Consider the following 17,633-nt stretch of genomic DNA (forward strand, 5'->3'; position numbering starts at 1 on the left):
ACAACTTGAAAACTATATTAATAATTAAGACCCAGATCCTGAAAAAGACCTTTGGTGAATCAAACTCCTCTTTCTCTCAATAGTTCATGATTTGAAATATGTTTCTGGCTGAAAACAACAACAGCACAAAAACCTCACTAAGAATAGGAAGTTGCTGCAGGAATGAAACTCCCTTTCTGGCTTACAGGGCTATGTTTTCCTATGCAAATGCAGCAAAGCCCAGAAATTAGCAATGACTGCTAAATTAACACACTTGAAGAGCTTGGCTGGTCCTAATAGGCAGTCAAATGGTCTTGTTACATTGTAATGGTGCCAAGCTAATTGAAGTGATTACTGTTGCTCATGAGCAGCCCTTTTGAAGTAGAAGTCTTTTAAATTATCCATAGACGTTAAATGTCAGACACTATTGTGTAATTATACTTTGTAAACGCTGAATGTCATAAGGCATCACAGGTAATTGAGGTTTACAGAGAAGAGCTTTATCTAAACCTAATTGGGCATCAACTCTTTGTCACTATTTCTAAACCTAATTGGGCATCAAATTTTTGTGCCAGGGACACTCCAACACCTCACAGCAGGCCTTCCTCCATTGTTACCAGTAGAGAAATACATATCACAGCAAATCTGACCTTCCAAACCCAGGACCTCTGACAGTCCAGCCTGTGCAGACTGTCAATCCAAGAAATGGAAATTTTTACAGGGAACCAGACCTCTACATTTCACAGGTGTGGGGCATCAGTAGCTGACAGTGATTTCCCAGTTCATCTGTATGCTGGTTTCAGTTGTCGCACTACGAAGCCACTACAGTAGTCAATGAAAGCTTTGAAATGCATGAAGAGCAGAACTTGGTTTAGTAATATGTGTATTTAATTTTTTTTCCATTTACATGTTTTTTTATATAATTATTTCCTATTATTTGTATTCTTAGGAGAAGTTATGATTTATAGCATAGAAATCTGTTTTACAACAGAACCTCTGCCTTTTACTCCTGTCATTTAACCTGGACACAGCTATTAACTCTCATGAGGATTTCTTCCAGATAGATACATATCTGCCTACAGAAGTGTTCTGCTGGAATCATTCATGTACTGTGATTGATTGCATAAGTATGTCTGAATTTTATACCTGGCACCTTGATATCCTTTCTAATTACCCCCTCCATCCTTCCCACCCCCCCTCCCAAATCCGAGAATGACAGTTATGCAATCTTTACTCTCAGTCGTTCATTCACATCCCCAAAAGAATTCTATTTAACAGATTTTAGACCTCTAACTTTATTCATACAGAGTCTTATTCAAAGTTTACTGAGATCATTGATTGCTTTGCCCCTGAATTCAATGCATTTGGTTTTCAAACCCATCAAAACAATCAGTATAGTCAGTGACTCACTTGTCAGAAGATGTGAAAGTCCAAAAACTGCTTACCACTGCCACTTCTGCATAATTTTGTTTCACAGTCTGCTTTGCATGTTTTCGTCAGATGCTAGTGGGTAGAGAGTGTTGAAAGTGCTTATTACAGATAATGATCTTACATCTGCTTTTTATTAGTTAGTTTTAATAGTGTGTTGTGACTGGGGAGGAAATTCAGGCACTTGTGGGATGAAATTCACTTTGTTAATGTGTATTTCATTGTAAAGGTGCAGAGGAGTTTTCTAAGACAAAAAAATTTGATCTCAGAATCTCAGTCTGCTTGCAAAGGAAGAGTTTTCACTGGTTACTCTAAATATTTTCACTTTGTTTTATCATATTATTTTATATTCAGAAAACTCTGACTTTTTTATCAGACAAATGATAATACAGAAAATGTTCACTCACTTGGAAAAAAGGTATAAAAGTATCCTGTAACTTTTTTTTTTTTGATAGTTCAGATCCTTTTTTACTCTCTTTTTTTTTTTTTTTGTGGTGGTGGTTTTCTTGCGGTGATATAATTACAGAATTATTTTCCTTTAGCTTGTCTGTACAGTTGCATTTTAGAGACATAAAAGAATATGAATTTCACTTCTGGACAAATCCACTGAATTAAATTATTCCACAGAATGTAGGAAAACTGGAAAATAATAAAAGGAAACACTGTGAAATGCATCAAGTGCATATCCAGTTATATTTGAGATCTATCACTTTGATGTTTGATTTAGTCCTATTGTCTATATGTTTGATACCCTCTGACTTCCTCTTTCTTGTATGAAATCATATACACGTCCTTTCCTGGGGTGTGCTGAAGACTGTTGTCAAAAAGGCGTTTCATTCTCACTTGTCTGCAGCAGTCCTGACATGACTGCTAAAACATCAGAAAATGAAATTAAACCTGATGGCTGTGCTGTCCCCAAAGGGCAGGGAACTTGATTTCACTCAAGGCAGAACACACTAATCCACAGCATTAGCAGCTTGCCAAGGCTGTCTCAGTCAGTGCTTGTCTCTGTCAGGAGTGGGAATAGGGAGAGCTATACATGGAGGTGGTGGGTAGGACAAGTTTGATCAAATGAAATTGGTGCTAACCAAAGAGATTATCTATAAACTACATTTTGCAAAGACCAAAAATAAGTCATAGAACTGAAGGAACAAGAAAAAAAGAACTAAAAACATTGATTTATTTTTTCTGATTTGAGAATTTAGCTTCCTTTTAAGATTTTTAATTTAAACAAAGTTAATAATTGCACAATTATGTACTTCTGGGATTGATAAATGCTGAAAATAGTGGCGATTTCAGTGCTCATTTTTAAATAAATTAACATTTATTGTGAGAGAACAAATACACACAGAAAAGATATTCTAGTAAAAAAACTTACTAGGGACACACAAGTATTTCCCAAAATAAAGCTGTTATCTCAAAATATTAATTTTGAACAGATGACCCTCCACCCCCAAGGGCTGCAATAACAACAGGGTTGTCATTTGATATGTATCCATTATACCCAACACCTTCTGCTGTTACTGTGGAAAGGTCTGGCCCTTTCCAGCAATACTGCATTTACACTGGATTTAGGTGAAACATTGTGTTTTTTGCAAAGGACACCATAGTTTTTATTACAGATGTTAATCTGTCAACAGAATTGAGACAGATGACTCACACCATGACCTTGACAAAGTTTCTTTTCTTTCTAATGTTTTGACAATTCTGTTTTCTTGGATCAATTTTTTAGTTTTAGCATTTTTTAAAGGAGTGCAAGCTGCATCACACTTCTGTTTCTGTCATCTTACTTAATCAGTCTCTTTATTTGCAATAGAACTGGCAATATCTGTATTAAATATTGAATACTAGATATTGTATGAGTGACTTGCTCATCCTTTAATGTCAGCTCAAGCAATTCTCTCCTAATTTCTATTGAGGAGGCTAATGTATGTTCCTATTTCTTGTAAAAATATTTGCAGACAACAGAGTTAATAGAAGTATTATAGATATATGAAAAGTCCATTTATTCTTGAAATAAAGCATTTTACCTTTTGGTCCCCATCTAATGTTTCCCCTGCATCTCTTGCCCTGTTTCCCCGTGCCTCACTCACTGTTTCTCAGGAATTCTCAGAGCAGGCCTCATACACGCTCTTATTCTCTTCACTAAATTTAAGATGAAATTGAAAGAATGTTCTGGACAAAGACTTCCGGAAAGGGATTAGAGGTAGTTGGAGGAAGGGAAGTGAGTTAGAGGAAGGGAAATTGCAATGCAGATAGCTCCTCTGTATCAAAATATGACCATGAAAGAGAAGAGCCATATTGGAGCAGACTGAGACAAGCTGATAGAAGCACTGTGCAAGCAAAATGTTTGTGGCAGCCAGTACCAAGCAAAATAGCCTCAGGACTTGCTGATTTCTTCCAGAAGTTCTTGTACCTAACACTGACTCCTGTAAGAGCTACATGTACTGCTTGCTCAATGTGTGGTAGGGCGGTGGCCAAGAATTGTTAGTGCTTGTAAACCGCTGTGCTTTTTGTGCTGGTGGCTATAATGCTATAGATATGGTAATGTGTGTATAATTTCCCCTCACTGATGAGTAATTGTGCAGAGACAGCCTGAAACTTGTGGGTTTTTTGTTTTGTTGTGTTCGGTTTTTCTTTTTTTGGTTTTTTTTTTTTTTCCTTTTTCCCCCCCTTTATAATTTTCGCTTTTATTTGCATTCAATTATTTGTTTTTATTTTATTTACAATTTTATAATGGAATTTATTTTTGGCAGATGAATATTTCATAAATGAATTATGTTTAAATGTTTAAAAATGTTTGGTTTGTTCTTTCAGTAAACAATTTTATCAGCACAATAACACCATCCAGAGATTGTGTCTGGTGGACAGTACACACACACCTAAGCTCTGTTATTATAAAGGATCCCAGCTATTTTCACAGGACACACTGCAGTTTCCTGTGTCAAGCTGACCTCTTCTGTAAGAGTTATCTAGGCTTCATGTGGTGCAGTCAGACACTGACCTTGCACTGTTCCTTTGGAAACAGCTTCACTTTACTGCCTGAAAAATGACTACTAGAAATCCCTCTTTTGTTTTTTAACCTTTTTATCAGTGATACCATTTTCTTGTCCTCACTTTTGCAAAGCACCCTTGACACGTGTGAAGCGAAGCAATACTGGCTCATCTTTTGGACTGCAGATGGTTTTACAGATTTGGATGCTTTTGTCACAAGATACTTGGACCATTTCTGAGGCTCTTGGAGGCAAAGGATGGTGTCATGCCCCAGCAGCAGGTCTGGCTTAGCTTAGGCTTTGCAGTCAGCCATGTGAGAGATGCTCTTTGATCTCATTGGAGATGTGCTAAAGCCCCGTGTGAAAGAGTTGACTGATCTCCTGGAGAATTATGCTCGTTGTGTATCTTACCAGCATATCCTTCCTGAAGTAACATATGGGTGGTTTTAGTTCAGTAATAAATTGTGACACGTTTCTAGGAGTCACTGTCCTTTGAGTGAGGTGGTGGTGAAAATTCAGGTGAAAGTGGCTGAGCTTAAAACATCTTCCAGGTGGGAGAGAAGCTGACTTTTAGATCCTGGACATCTGACTCCACTGTTGGTTGATGTTTCCAAAAGCTGATTCCTCATTTCTTTGCAAGTTTTATAATTGATACATAAAATATACTACATTCTGCCAAACTCTGCTCTGTAGGAATAGATTGTTTAGATTTCACTGGTAAATATAAAGCTAAAGCTGCACTAAAATTAGCAACAGCCTTTCCTGAACATAGGTAAAATCACAACATGCTCAAGCACCCTTAACAAGTAAATATTTTGTTATTTGTATATTGTTAATTGATCCCTGCAGTTATCACATCGTTGCTAATTTAAAAGAAAACAATGTGGGAATTACAGAAATTGATAGGAACCTGGGTATTTAGCTTGACTTAATACCATAAACAAAGACAGGAAGAGAACAGATGGTTTGTATCCATGGTTGATATCCAGCCCAGCTGGGATCACTTTCTTGTTGAGATGAAAAGAAAATAAGTTGAGGTACAAGCAGGGTAAACCATTGCCATCTGGGTCAATTCTTGTGGTAACTATAAAGCAACCACTCCATACATCCTTGGTTTATCCTTCCTGTTTCCTCACTTATCAAATATTTATTGTCAACAACGGGCAGTTCTGTTTGCACACATTGCAATTGGATAATGAGATAGGTTTACTTCTGTTATTGATGGTGAGGGCTGATGGTATGAATAATTTCCCATTTTTTTAAATGGGAATTGAATTATTGATGCTTCATTTAGGTGGTGATAAAAGTATTAGTATGTTTTGCCATGGCTGTAGACTGGTAGTAGTAGCAGCCAAGAAGACACTTGCAGGTAATGGGCCAACTCTATTGTGTATCTGCAGTACAAACTGCAAATCTGTTCCCTTGAATGCATTGATTATGGATTTACTGCTTTACTAATACTGCAGAATTTGTCCTGATATCTCTGCAGTTGACATCACTGCTAGTAGAAAAAAGACTACTCTGTTGTGTATCGAAAGAGACTTGAATATCTTCAGAGAGTTTATCTGAACTTTAGAGATTGACTAATTTTAAACTTCTAAATTCTTGACACTCTAATAACAGGGTGATTTGAGTTTCTGCAATTCTGGTTCTAGGGTTCATCTTTTTTTATTTTTCCTTTTTTAAAAAATTTTTTCCCTCCCTATCCAAAACCACTTTACATTTTAAAAACATAAGCTACACAGAAAAAGTGGCATTTGCATGAAATCTTTTGAAAGAAGATATGCTTGAGAGAGAAGTAGTGGCTGAGATTCCCTTCTAGTACTCTAACGTATGATATTAATGTCCCTTGCCAAATGTAAAAGGTTGAAATGAAACCTTCTCTACCCCATTTGCATTTCTTCACTTGCTACTTGCTGTACTCTTCTCTGTCCTATTTCTCAGTTCTTCAGTAGACTCAAATTCCCTCCTGCTTTCCCTAATCCCAGTCATCCCATCAGAGCATGAAGCATAGCAGTGCATCCCTGGTCCACAAACCTCCCTTGGTTGCAGTGTGAACCAGGTTCTTAGAGAAATGGCAAGATAGTGGGCTAAGAAATTTTAAAAAATACACATTTTCCTCCTCAGATCATGTTAATAAATTTCAGAAGTGTCATGCATCTCTTAAGTCTTCCTGCCAGCCTCCATTTTTTGAACTGTGGGATGATGGGTAGGAGACATTACTAAAAGTTTTGTGCAGTGTTTCTTATGATCAAATACAGAATCATGTAAAAAGTTAAAAAAATAGAATAAAGAAGATCTCAGGCCAATTATTTTTCTACAAAATACTTTATGTGACAACAGCAGCAGCCCCCAAAGGGCAGCATGTAACAACAGAGCCTAATTAGAATGATTTCAGTATAATCATTAACTAGCATCTAACACCTACGAGAGTATTTCTGTTTAAACTAAAACATGACCTGCATGGTGGAGAGGCCTTGTAAACTGTCGATGAAATGAAAAATGTGACAGTAAAGGTCAGAGCTGTGCTCATTTGAATTTCAAGCAGGAAGCAGGCTCCTCAGCCAGCATATACAGGAAGAGTGGTGGCTCTTTCCATAGGCTCTCTTTGCCAACAGTAGCTGTTGGAGAAACCCTCCAGGACTAATTACTGGGGCTGCAAAACAAGTATTGTTCTTTTGTCTCTTTTTCTGACCTGGTGAAATGCAAGGGTCCTAATTATATTGTGTCAAAGATGTGGTTTTGTTTTTCACTTCCGTGCGAGCAAAGGTCACAAGCTAAGAAAACCAAGTGGCACCTTACATCTCTCTCTATCCACCTGCTGACAGCTTCCTTGATACCCCTGCTAATCACATCACCTTACTGGAGAAACAGGGGAGGGAGAGCTTGCTAATAAACTCACCTTCCGGAGAGAGCAACGCTAACACATTGTGTTCCATTGGACCATGTAAAGGCAGCAATCAAATCAGTGAGATCTGATTTGATTTGCAAGTCTCTGGTGAAATTTAAGAAGACAAAATTGTAAAACATTCTGTAAAAAGAAACCCAAAAACATTAAAACATTTTTAAGGAAAGAACTTTAAAAAGCAGGAGTAAAACATTGCATTAAAAAAATGGCAGAAAGTGTGATATTTATTCATTTTGGACCATTGCAAAGAGCTCTGTTAGCAGAATTTATCTTCTAAAAAAATGCAGGAAAGCTAGTGCATTTAATTATGTTCCTATTTCCTTTTGTGACTTTTAAGGTGCTGTATGTACAAAGGCAGCTTTTAACAGCTTTGAGGACTTGATGAAGCTATACATTTAGTATGTAAGCCTTGCTATGCTGAACCTTACTTGTTTTTCTTCCCATCCTCTGAACTTCCTAAGTTTAATTTTGACTGGCCGTTTATTTATTTCCCCTTTTCCTCTTCAGAGTAGTTTGGTTTGTTTTTTTTTTTTTTGTGTCCCTTCCTTACTTTCTAAAAATTTCCTTATATACTTCTCCTTTATTCTTTGTTTCTCATTGCTCATGTCTTTTTTTGTTTTCTCTTGAACTTTGGAATAAAAGTAATGTTTGTGAAGTGATGTGACAGCTGCTACAGATATCCTTTATGACTTCACAGAAAAAACCAAATCAGTAGCAGATTATGTATAACAAATTTCTTTCCTTTCCTTCATTATCCCAGTTCTTTGCTGTCAGAGTAGCTCTGGCTTGTCTTCAAATGGCAGATGACAAATTGTACATATATTAATTATTCATTTATTTGTGTCTCAGCTAGTTAGAGTAAAATAGACTCTATGCAAATTGGCACAAAAAATATATATGATATTATGTTGTAACCAGGAAACATTTCTGGCATCAGACATCACCCAGCACTGTGTAGTTGTTTGGTGATTTCAGGTGCACTAAGAACAAAACATGAACAGAAGGCAGGCCCTCACTGTAAGCTGTTACGTTTAATCACCTGTTCTTTTCCTTTCTGGAGAACTTCGTCCATTGAACGTTGCTGCAGAATGCTTAGCTCTACATCCACAAGAGGGGAAGATAGTATAATCTTTCTTGAAGTTGGTGTAAGTCTGCTGATTTTTGGTGTTGAGGGTCTTGTCTTTCTAGTAGACAAAGTAAAGAAAATTCAAAACTAAGTTACTGGCAGTAACAATTCAAGACTCTTCCTGTCGCTTGCTGCTCCATTGTGGCTGGCTGTAAAACCCTCAATAGCAAGTTATAGACTTGGGTGTAATATCTGCGTGTGACAGATTACTGAGGAGCATGAAAATTTATGAGGAAAAATTATATTGTACTTTAAACAATACTATTTTCTGTGCATTTAACCTTCAGCTTTGTTACAGATTCTCAGCTTCTGCCTGTCTTACTGCCTAGAGAAATCATTAGGCTGGTGACATTTTGGTAATTTTACTCAAAGTATATTGTTTTCACAAATAATCCATATTCCAAACAACCAACAGCTTCCTGTTTTTGTCTTAACTTTTCTCCTTCCACTTGTGCTGGATTACTTCATGGCCATGAAGACGTGTGACTGCGGGGAATTTGGAAGTACTGGCTATAACTTCGTATTAGCCTAATGTTGTGGTAAGATGCTGGCTAAGCATCAGCTGCTCACAAAAAACTATTCATTCCTTTTCCTCTACTAGAGGAAGGTTGAAATGAACCTTCAGAAAAGAGGAAAAAATCTCTAAAGAGTCCATGTTGAGATAAGGATTAGGAGAAAGCACTAAGGGCAAAATTGGCTCAAACTTAGAAAGTAAAAGAAAAATTTATTGTTAACAGAATTAAAAGAGGGTAATGAGAAATAAAATAAAATTTTAGAACACTTTATTCTTCCCAGTCCCTCCCTCTTTCTCACAGATAGTGCAGGGAGACAAAACATGGGGTTTTTGTCAGTTTGTCACTTCTAATTTTCTTCTGCTCGTTTTGTTTGTTTCTTTTGTTGTACTGTGGGGTCTCCCTGTCAGGGGAGACACTTCCCTGTGAACTTCTCCAATTTGGTTCTCTTCTCATGAGCAGCAACCCCACCCAATCTGGTGCAAACGTGAATGCTTCTCACAGGCAGAACAGGCTTCCCAAAAGTGTTGCCTGTGTGTCCCTTGTCTGTGTGAGTGCATATGGCTCCTTTTGGCATCCACTCATTCTGTTGTGAGAGTGGACCTCTGCATCTCTCGTGGATCCAGTGAGCTGCAAGGGGACAGCTTTCTTAACTATGGTCTTTTACCACAGTTTGCAGAAGAAAATTTTGTCTCTGGCCCTGGGAGCACTTCTTCTCCCTCTTTCTTTGTTGACCTCAGTGCCGCCATTTTTGTTCTCCTCAGTTGTCTTCCCCTTTTCCTTTTCTCTGACTTGGAAGAAAATTTTTGTCAGTAAGTTTCTTTGTTCTCAAGTTCCATCAGCTGAAAAGCTCTCATGGGGTTTTGCAGTGCTGAAAGGCTGATCTCATCTGTGCTCCATGCCAAAGAGTCACTCGCTATGTTTCTGCTACTGGCCACGTGGCCCGCCAGCACCGTGTGGGCAGTTCTGGCCACCATGGGTCTGGCACCATTCAGCGCCTCTCTTGGTGTGGGGCACCAGCAAGGAGACGCCACTACCACTGTCCCTGCTCTTCTGCCCACAGCACAGCTGGCTGAAAGCAGCCAGGCAGGCACAGTTCCCTGCAGCCATGGCAGCCATGTGGCTGTGTGGGAAAGAGAAGCTGCTGCCACCCCTGCCTTTCTGTCAGGGGCATGGCAGGCTGGAAGTGGCCAGGCAGGCACAGTTCACAGCTGGCCATGCTGAGGTGGCAGCAATCAGGTGGCCCTGGCCATGGCCCGTCCTCATCCCTCTGCAAAAAAGAACTTTTAATTTCCTTCTTAAATATGGCATCACAGAGGTGTAACTGACTTCTCTCATTGGCCTAGCAGCATGTCTATTCTTAAAGCCAGCTGGAGATTGGCTTTGCCAGACATGGAGGAAGCTTCTCACAGAAAATCACTTCTGTGGCTAGCTTCTTTTCTCCCCACCAAAGCCCAAGCCATGCAAAACCAATGCACCTATTAAATGGCATCAAGTTTTGGTTCTGCCATGTGAGTAGGAACTGACCTACTCTAACCTGTCATTGCTGTGATCTGTTTTTGTTGGGAGATGGTGAATTTTGCGCTGTTGCATGTGGCTGAACTCCAAATAATCTCTGTAGTATTAAGCCTTCAGTCTTCTCCTTAAATGTCTACTTCACTGAAAACTTCCTGCAAGATAGATATCCTATTTCTCATTAGGAAAGAAATATCTTTTATAAAACATGAAGTTGTTTTATGTGCTAACTCGATGTTATTGTGAGCAGTATTAATGAAAAAATTAACTTAGCCCACATAAATACTGTCTTTGCTTTCTAGTTGCTTTAACAGTTAGACAAGACGTTTACATGTTGCTTTTGATATCCTGATGATTACCATTTGCCATTTATGGATTTATATTAATAATTTTAACTTTACAGAACTTTTTAAAATGCAAAGGGTAATAATTAGAAACATATGCCTAGCAAGAATGTCAGCTGTACGTATGTAATATTCAGTATAGCCGGAGTTTTATAGCTGGTTTTGAATTTTTGCAAATATATGGGAGTGTGTGGTAAAAATAAAAAGAACCTTGCAGAGTATTGTACTTCTGTAAAGCCTTTTCTGCAGCTCTGCTACAAGGGGAAAGAGGCACTGCAATTCTTCTTTATTTGCCCAGCACAAGGACATATCCTTCTGACAGACTTGTCGTTTGACCACCATAAAGAAGATTTGCATTGTCTTACAAAATTTTTGATGATTTTGTTTTGCCTTATGCTTCCTCATAGCAAGCAGAAATAGGGAATTTAATAAGGTGACATACAATATCTGTAAAATCTATTATTTAATATAAAATGTGTCTTAAAAAATTCTCCTGCAGAGTTTTGCACAAAGGTCATCAGATCTGACTCAGGTGCTGTTAGTAGCATTTAATTGTCTCTCTGCTTAGACCCACAATACTGTGGAAATAACATTTTGTTCTGTTTCAATGTTGCTTGGAAGGCCAGTTTCATGTGCCTCAAATGTCCTTTGTGAAGTGTTGGTATGGGTGGTGTGTGGGCCTAGGACTTTTTACATCCCCTATCATTAATAAGACTAGATTTTTCCTTCAATTTTGTCTAAATGCATTAAAAAATTAATGATTCAGAGTAGGAAAGAGTTATGGAATACTGATTGTTGGAGAAATGGGATTAGATAAGTATGAAAATTATGAAAAATCAGAAGGAAACAGAATTTGGGGAAATAGATAGTGAATAATGTCTAGTTCTCTGTTTTCCTAGAGGTACCTCTTGGTACTGGAGGACGAGGTCTGGCATCTTCTGCTTGTGGTGTCTGCTGAGTCATCAGGATGAACGCAGCCTGGTTATCCCTGGTGCAAGACAGCCCCTGAACCCACCCATGTCAAGGGATGAAGACAGTGTCCACATGCAACAGTGCAGGAATGTCAGGGGATGTTGAAGAGGTGAATCTTGGTGTTGGATGGCAGACCTTTGACTTGCAGAACACACTGCAAGCAGCAGTGCTGCTGAGCTCTGGCCTCTGCTTTCTCTAAGGCCTGAAAAAGAGCAAGAAAGTTGTCAAAACTCAGTGTGCTTTAGTGTGAAGATCAGTATTGTGACTTTAGGAAGGAGAATCCAGCACCCCCAGTGCTGAGACAGAAATCACATTAAAAAGCTTTTGGTACTGACAGTTTTGGCCTATATTGCCATAAGGAAAGTGAGCTTTAGGATACTGTACTGGGGATAATTTTCAGAATTACAGAAGAGTATCAGTCCAATTAAGTGGTCTAAATTTCTGAAAGAAATGTACCACCTATAGTTTGTTAATAAAAAGACAGCTTGCAAAACATTGTAACCACACTTCTTTTAATAGTATTTTATAAATTTTAAGCATGTTTCTTTTATTTCTTTTAAAATAATTTCTTTGCTTAAAAAAATAGTACAGAAATAATGACAGAAGTGTCTTTAATTAAATGAAAGAAAATATAGATGGGATAAAGGATCTGTCCTTTCTTTTCCTCATTGTCTTATGTTCCTCACTCCGATGATATTAACAGATTCTTGCTGTAAAAGAAATTGATTCTTAACTCCCAGGCAGGTCGTTATAAAACAGGTTTTAAATCATTTGGGCTTCCCATTTCTGAAATATAGACTTCACTTTAATATTCTCTCCATTACCAGCAATAAAAAGCCCATAATTTATGAAAAATGAGCTTTCTCTTCCATATGTTCTCTGATAAGTAGCATTTCTACTCCTCATTCACTTGTCCCACACCTGTTAACCTGCCAAACTGGTACTCAGTACATTGTGAAGATGCTGTATTTATTTCTGTTGCATAACCATGTGAAGATTAAAAACCATGTTAAAGGCTGGCCTCTTGTTTATTAATAAATTCCGTTTTTTTATTAAGTTGACACTGACATTTGATCATTCATGGAGGGGATGGATGCACTGGCATATTGGTATGCCAGACTGCACACACCTTTGTCTTTACACATCACACTTAAAGGCAGGCAGGTAAGGTGCATGTAAAGAAATGCATTCTCTCCTGCTGGCAGTGGTGGTAATTTGCCTGGTCTATTCCTGCAAAGCCAACAGAGGCAGGGCAGTTTGGGATAGAACACATTTTCTGCAGAAGAGTGAACTCACTTACAACAGAGAGCCTGATGGCAGTTTACAAATTAAACTTCTGGGCATTTAAGACAATATGGCAACATTGGCAGTTAGTGCGGAAGAACATTGTAAATCCCTTCCACATGTAATATTCTATTCCATTCCCTTCCATTCACCCTAAGGAAAAAAGTTACCTGTAAATACATCTATGATTATATGAACAAATCTCCCTGACTGCCAACTTGCTGTAGTATTCTGGACTCCCATGTTAGAACCATGGCCAGATCCTTCTCTCTTAATTTAGCTCTGGTGGGGTTGTCATGTACTACTTCAAACTCATGCTCTCCATATTTGTTGTTTTTAATAATCTTCTCAAAGTTTCTTGCAAAGTTGGACAAAATACCTTTTTTTTGAGTTTATTATCCAATCTGAAAAATGATTAAATCTATCCAACCTGCACTAATTTTGAAATTTTAACCTGCTCAAATTGAAATGAGATCAAAACGAGGTGGAATGAATTCCACAAAGAACAGATAATAAAAAATGTTAGAAAAAAGCAGAATAGGTATTAAATTATGTTCTTTAATCAGATGGAGGCATAGAATTATCTTATATGCAAACAACATTAGGAAAATGTTGATTCTTTAAGGTTATCAGTAAAGTGGATTTAATTTGACAAAGGAAAGACATACATTCATATTGCTAGAGAATAGTTGTCCACTGATAATTTCAGTATAATTCACATATGTTTGAAAGCAGTCATTTTCATATACTTGCAAAATGCAAAATGTGTATTTGCATAATGGGAATAAATAGTACATGTGCAAGAGTGAAGCTGGAAGCTGAAGGTGGCATTCATGAATAGGATACTGAAGATGATCTGCATCAAGAGCCACACAGTATAAAACTGCTCTCTGGGTTTCTCTGTTCCTCGTGCAAAGTTAAATAGAATGTAGTCAGGAGGGTGTGGTCATCAAAGACCTGATCTGTCTGGTTAAAATTATGAGATCACTGGGCTTGCCCTTTACCTGTGCTCCAACAATAATATCTATACTATTTATACCATTTTCCTCTTTCCTCTCAATAGATTTTTATGCTATGGGAGACATAGTTGGAGGAGTCAAAACAAATCTCTCTCTCTATCTCAAATTTACTCTCAAGATAATATTTTAAAGATGTATTTCTGTGCTATTAGAAGTACATAGATAACATGGTTAGTTTTTTCTACAATATTATGACTTAGATCTAGGCTTTTAAGATCATAGAGTCATAGAATATTTTGTGTTGGAAGGAATCTGTAAAGGTCATCTAATTTAAACCCCGTGCATTGAGCAAGGTATTTCCTGATAATTTCCAGACCTCACATGTTCAGGACTTTTATATTTTAGTTGCTCTAAAGTACATTTCTTTACAATTTGCTTTAGGTTTGATTGTAATACTTGTGTCTCTCTGCTCTGCTTTGCTGCTCTTTGTCTGTCAGTGTATTTTAAAGTTTGCGTGTAAACAACTCTTCACCTATTTTTAAAGATGTGCCGGATTTTGCTTTGTCGTGGGCAACATGGAAATCTGTTGAGAAGATTCTTTCTGTGTCTATGTAAAACCATTTTTTGGCATACTTGCTAATGTAAATATTTCCAGTCATTTGTGTTTTCATTCAGGAACGTCCTTCCACAGAAAATGTGCACTGTCTGTAACTCTTCCTAAGAGTTTCTAACTAAGAAAGAAAAGAAAGAAAAGGCTGAATGTCAAAATAGAGTCCTATTTCAATTTTACCAATTCAAAATCTCTGCTGCTCTCTGAATTTCCAGGGTTGCTGGGTACCTGTTCTAGGTACTTAAAATTTGCAAAAAATATTATGAAGTATTTTTCCAGTGATAAACTGAGTCCGTTTATAGGCAGGAAATCTTTGGAAAACACATTGAAGGTACATGGTGGCAATATTTATACAAATATAAATCTGACATTAAGAAGACTACAAGATGTCTGGAGTTCCCTAGACATGTATTTCTCTTTCTGTCTCATAATTCTATCTTGGGAGACTATGAGGAAGGTCTGTATTTTTCCTGAGATTCCTAATATTTATAAGGAATATCTAGGTAGCTATATGTTTGAAAAGTCTAGACATGTTCTCGTTGCATATATTCACTGTGAACCAAAATAAGGGCTTACTGTTCATGTAGGTGCAGTTTTCCATGGATTGCATTTATGATGAAAGCTTTAAATAGTAAATATGTATGTACTTCTGTCTGAAAAATCTTGGGCAAAACCAGGTAATCCATAAATACTTCCCATGGTAGTGAGTAGGCTTGGTTTCCAGCTTTTACCCCAAAGACCTTCCCTACATTTTCAGTTCACTATCTTTTCATTGTACAAACTGATTTTTTTTAAAATTAAGAAGCAGTGGTTTTATCTGCATCTAAGAGTTTCTGGCATGACCTTGGCATGCATTTAGAGGTATTTGAGGGAAAATCAGACAATTTCCTATTTCATTCTAAAATCAGACAATTTCCTATTTCACTCTAAAATTCTGCTTCCATGTCTTTTGCTGATCAGGTCTCCTTTTGATCTTTCCATCTCCCTCATCGCTATACCTTCCCTTCAATGCCTCTCATTTTCCTTCCTGCTTTTCTACCTCAGGAAGAAAAAGACACTTTTCAGACTCTTCAGTTCTTGATTTGCCTGATCACTCCTCCATTTCTGCTTTTTTTGCCTTAGGACTGCATCTGTAAGACCTATTGTTTCAAAGTGCTCTGTGACTTAGTTCTTGTCAGCACCTAATGTTATCTTACCCTCTGCTTGCTTTCAACCTTTGCTCCAACAAAGACTAGCAGTAAGTCTTCCTATCACCTCTTTTCTCACCAGTCATTTCTCTTACATGAGCTATTGCCTGCTGAATAAGATAGATAATTGGAATCAGGGAATGTTTTCATCCTGTGCTTTTGCAGAGCACCATGTACACTTTAACAACACAACGTAATAGACACTGTGACTGTCAATACTGCCTATACATTAAATGGAAAATAGCAAAGCTACTGACAAGTTTCTGCTCCAAACTGCATTCTTACCAGAAAAGAAGAGTGTGATTTTGATCTTTTGGGCTACTATTTGTTTTACAACATCCACATTGTTAAAGAGGGCTTCTGCGTTGCTTGGAATTCCTGAAAAGTTCTATTAAGAGAGATGGCAATGTTGAAATACTTGACGTGCACCTAGAAAATACTGTGTATTTGGCAGAAATAGAGTTCAAACTGTTTTATAGCAAATATACTGGCAGCAGCTTCAGCAGAAAGTGGTATCAAGGTTTAAAAAAAAAATAAAATTTCACATCCTGTCTCAAAACTGAAATTAGATTTCCAAACTGAAGCAGGACTATGCATCCCTCTATACTTATAAATAAAATATTTATCGATTGAAAGTGCTGGTCTTTTACTTTAAATATTCCTTTCTTCTTCCACTTATTTTTCCCTCCTTGCTGATAAGCTGCTGCAATAAGCTTCAAGGGACAAGATGGCTTGTTTGCTTTTTGATTTAAGCATTTCAAAGAAAGACCTTTTAAAGAAATAGCTACATTGATTAATTTACCCAACATACCTCTGTTTTTGTAGAACACTTTTTTTGCTCTATCTGAATTTACAAACCTTCTTTCCTTTTTGAAGGAATACTAGAAAAGCAAAAGTGTTTTATTTTGCTACTTTTTGCTTTCTAGTTGCATTGTTTCTTTGTACTGCCTGTCAAAGAAGAAATGTTAGTACATTAAACATAACTTCTTCTTTTGTTTTACAGGTGACCTGCTATTTTTGTTTTCTTTCTTTTTTCCTTTCTCAATTATACTAATTGATAACTGTGTGCTAAATTTTGCAGTCTGGGAGGGAATACATAAACGATGTGAACTCAATCCTTCTTGATCATTCTTGAGGCTCTACATGGATACATGTTTTGGGGCTATTCTGTGTGTTATGGATGCAGTAGAGATTAGGTGGCAGAGGGAATCTTGGGATTAGGTGGCCTTGGGAGTCAGTTTGTGTTTATTTTGGTACTATAGTGGCTTTTGATTAAGACTATGCACAATTCTCTCTTATTTTCTGAGCTCATTTCTTTGAAGGCATCTTATTAATTTGGATTTAACAAGAAGCATGCTGTGCCAACATTTTTTTTCTCAACACTGTTGAACCATTTCTTTTTTTTCTAATCGTAGAAGTAGTTGATAATGCAGATATTACCTTTCTGATGATTCAAGATTATTCTCAACATCACATCCATGGACTTCATATAGTGTTTTTTTGAGTGCTAGGCCAAGACTAACCAGATTTCAGAGACAGGAAATTATTCCTGGCATGAATTTTGTTTTTTCTTTAGTCAGTGTTCTTTTTTCTTTTGCCACCTTAAACTGTTATTTTCTCTCATTTATTCATCTCCTTGTTCAAACAAAAATGATGAAAATTCATATAAAATAACATATGTTTTTGTTTTTCTGAGTTGGCCTTATAGCAAAGAGAGCCTACTGTTCTCATGATCTTTGGCTGCTCAGTTGTTCTGTCTGTATTGCAGGGTTTTTCCCTCTCACATCAGTATAAATCACAAGGTGCTGTTGTTAAT

This window comes from Zonotrichia leucophrys, chromosome Z (genome assembly GCF_028769735.1).
Source record: "Zonotrichia leucophrys gambelii isolate GWCS_2022_RI chromosome Z, RI_Zleu_2.0, whole genome shotgun sequence".
Lineage (NCBI taxonomy): Eukaryota > Metazoa > Chordata > Aves > Passeriformes > Passerellidae > Zonotrichia > Zonotrichia leucophrys.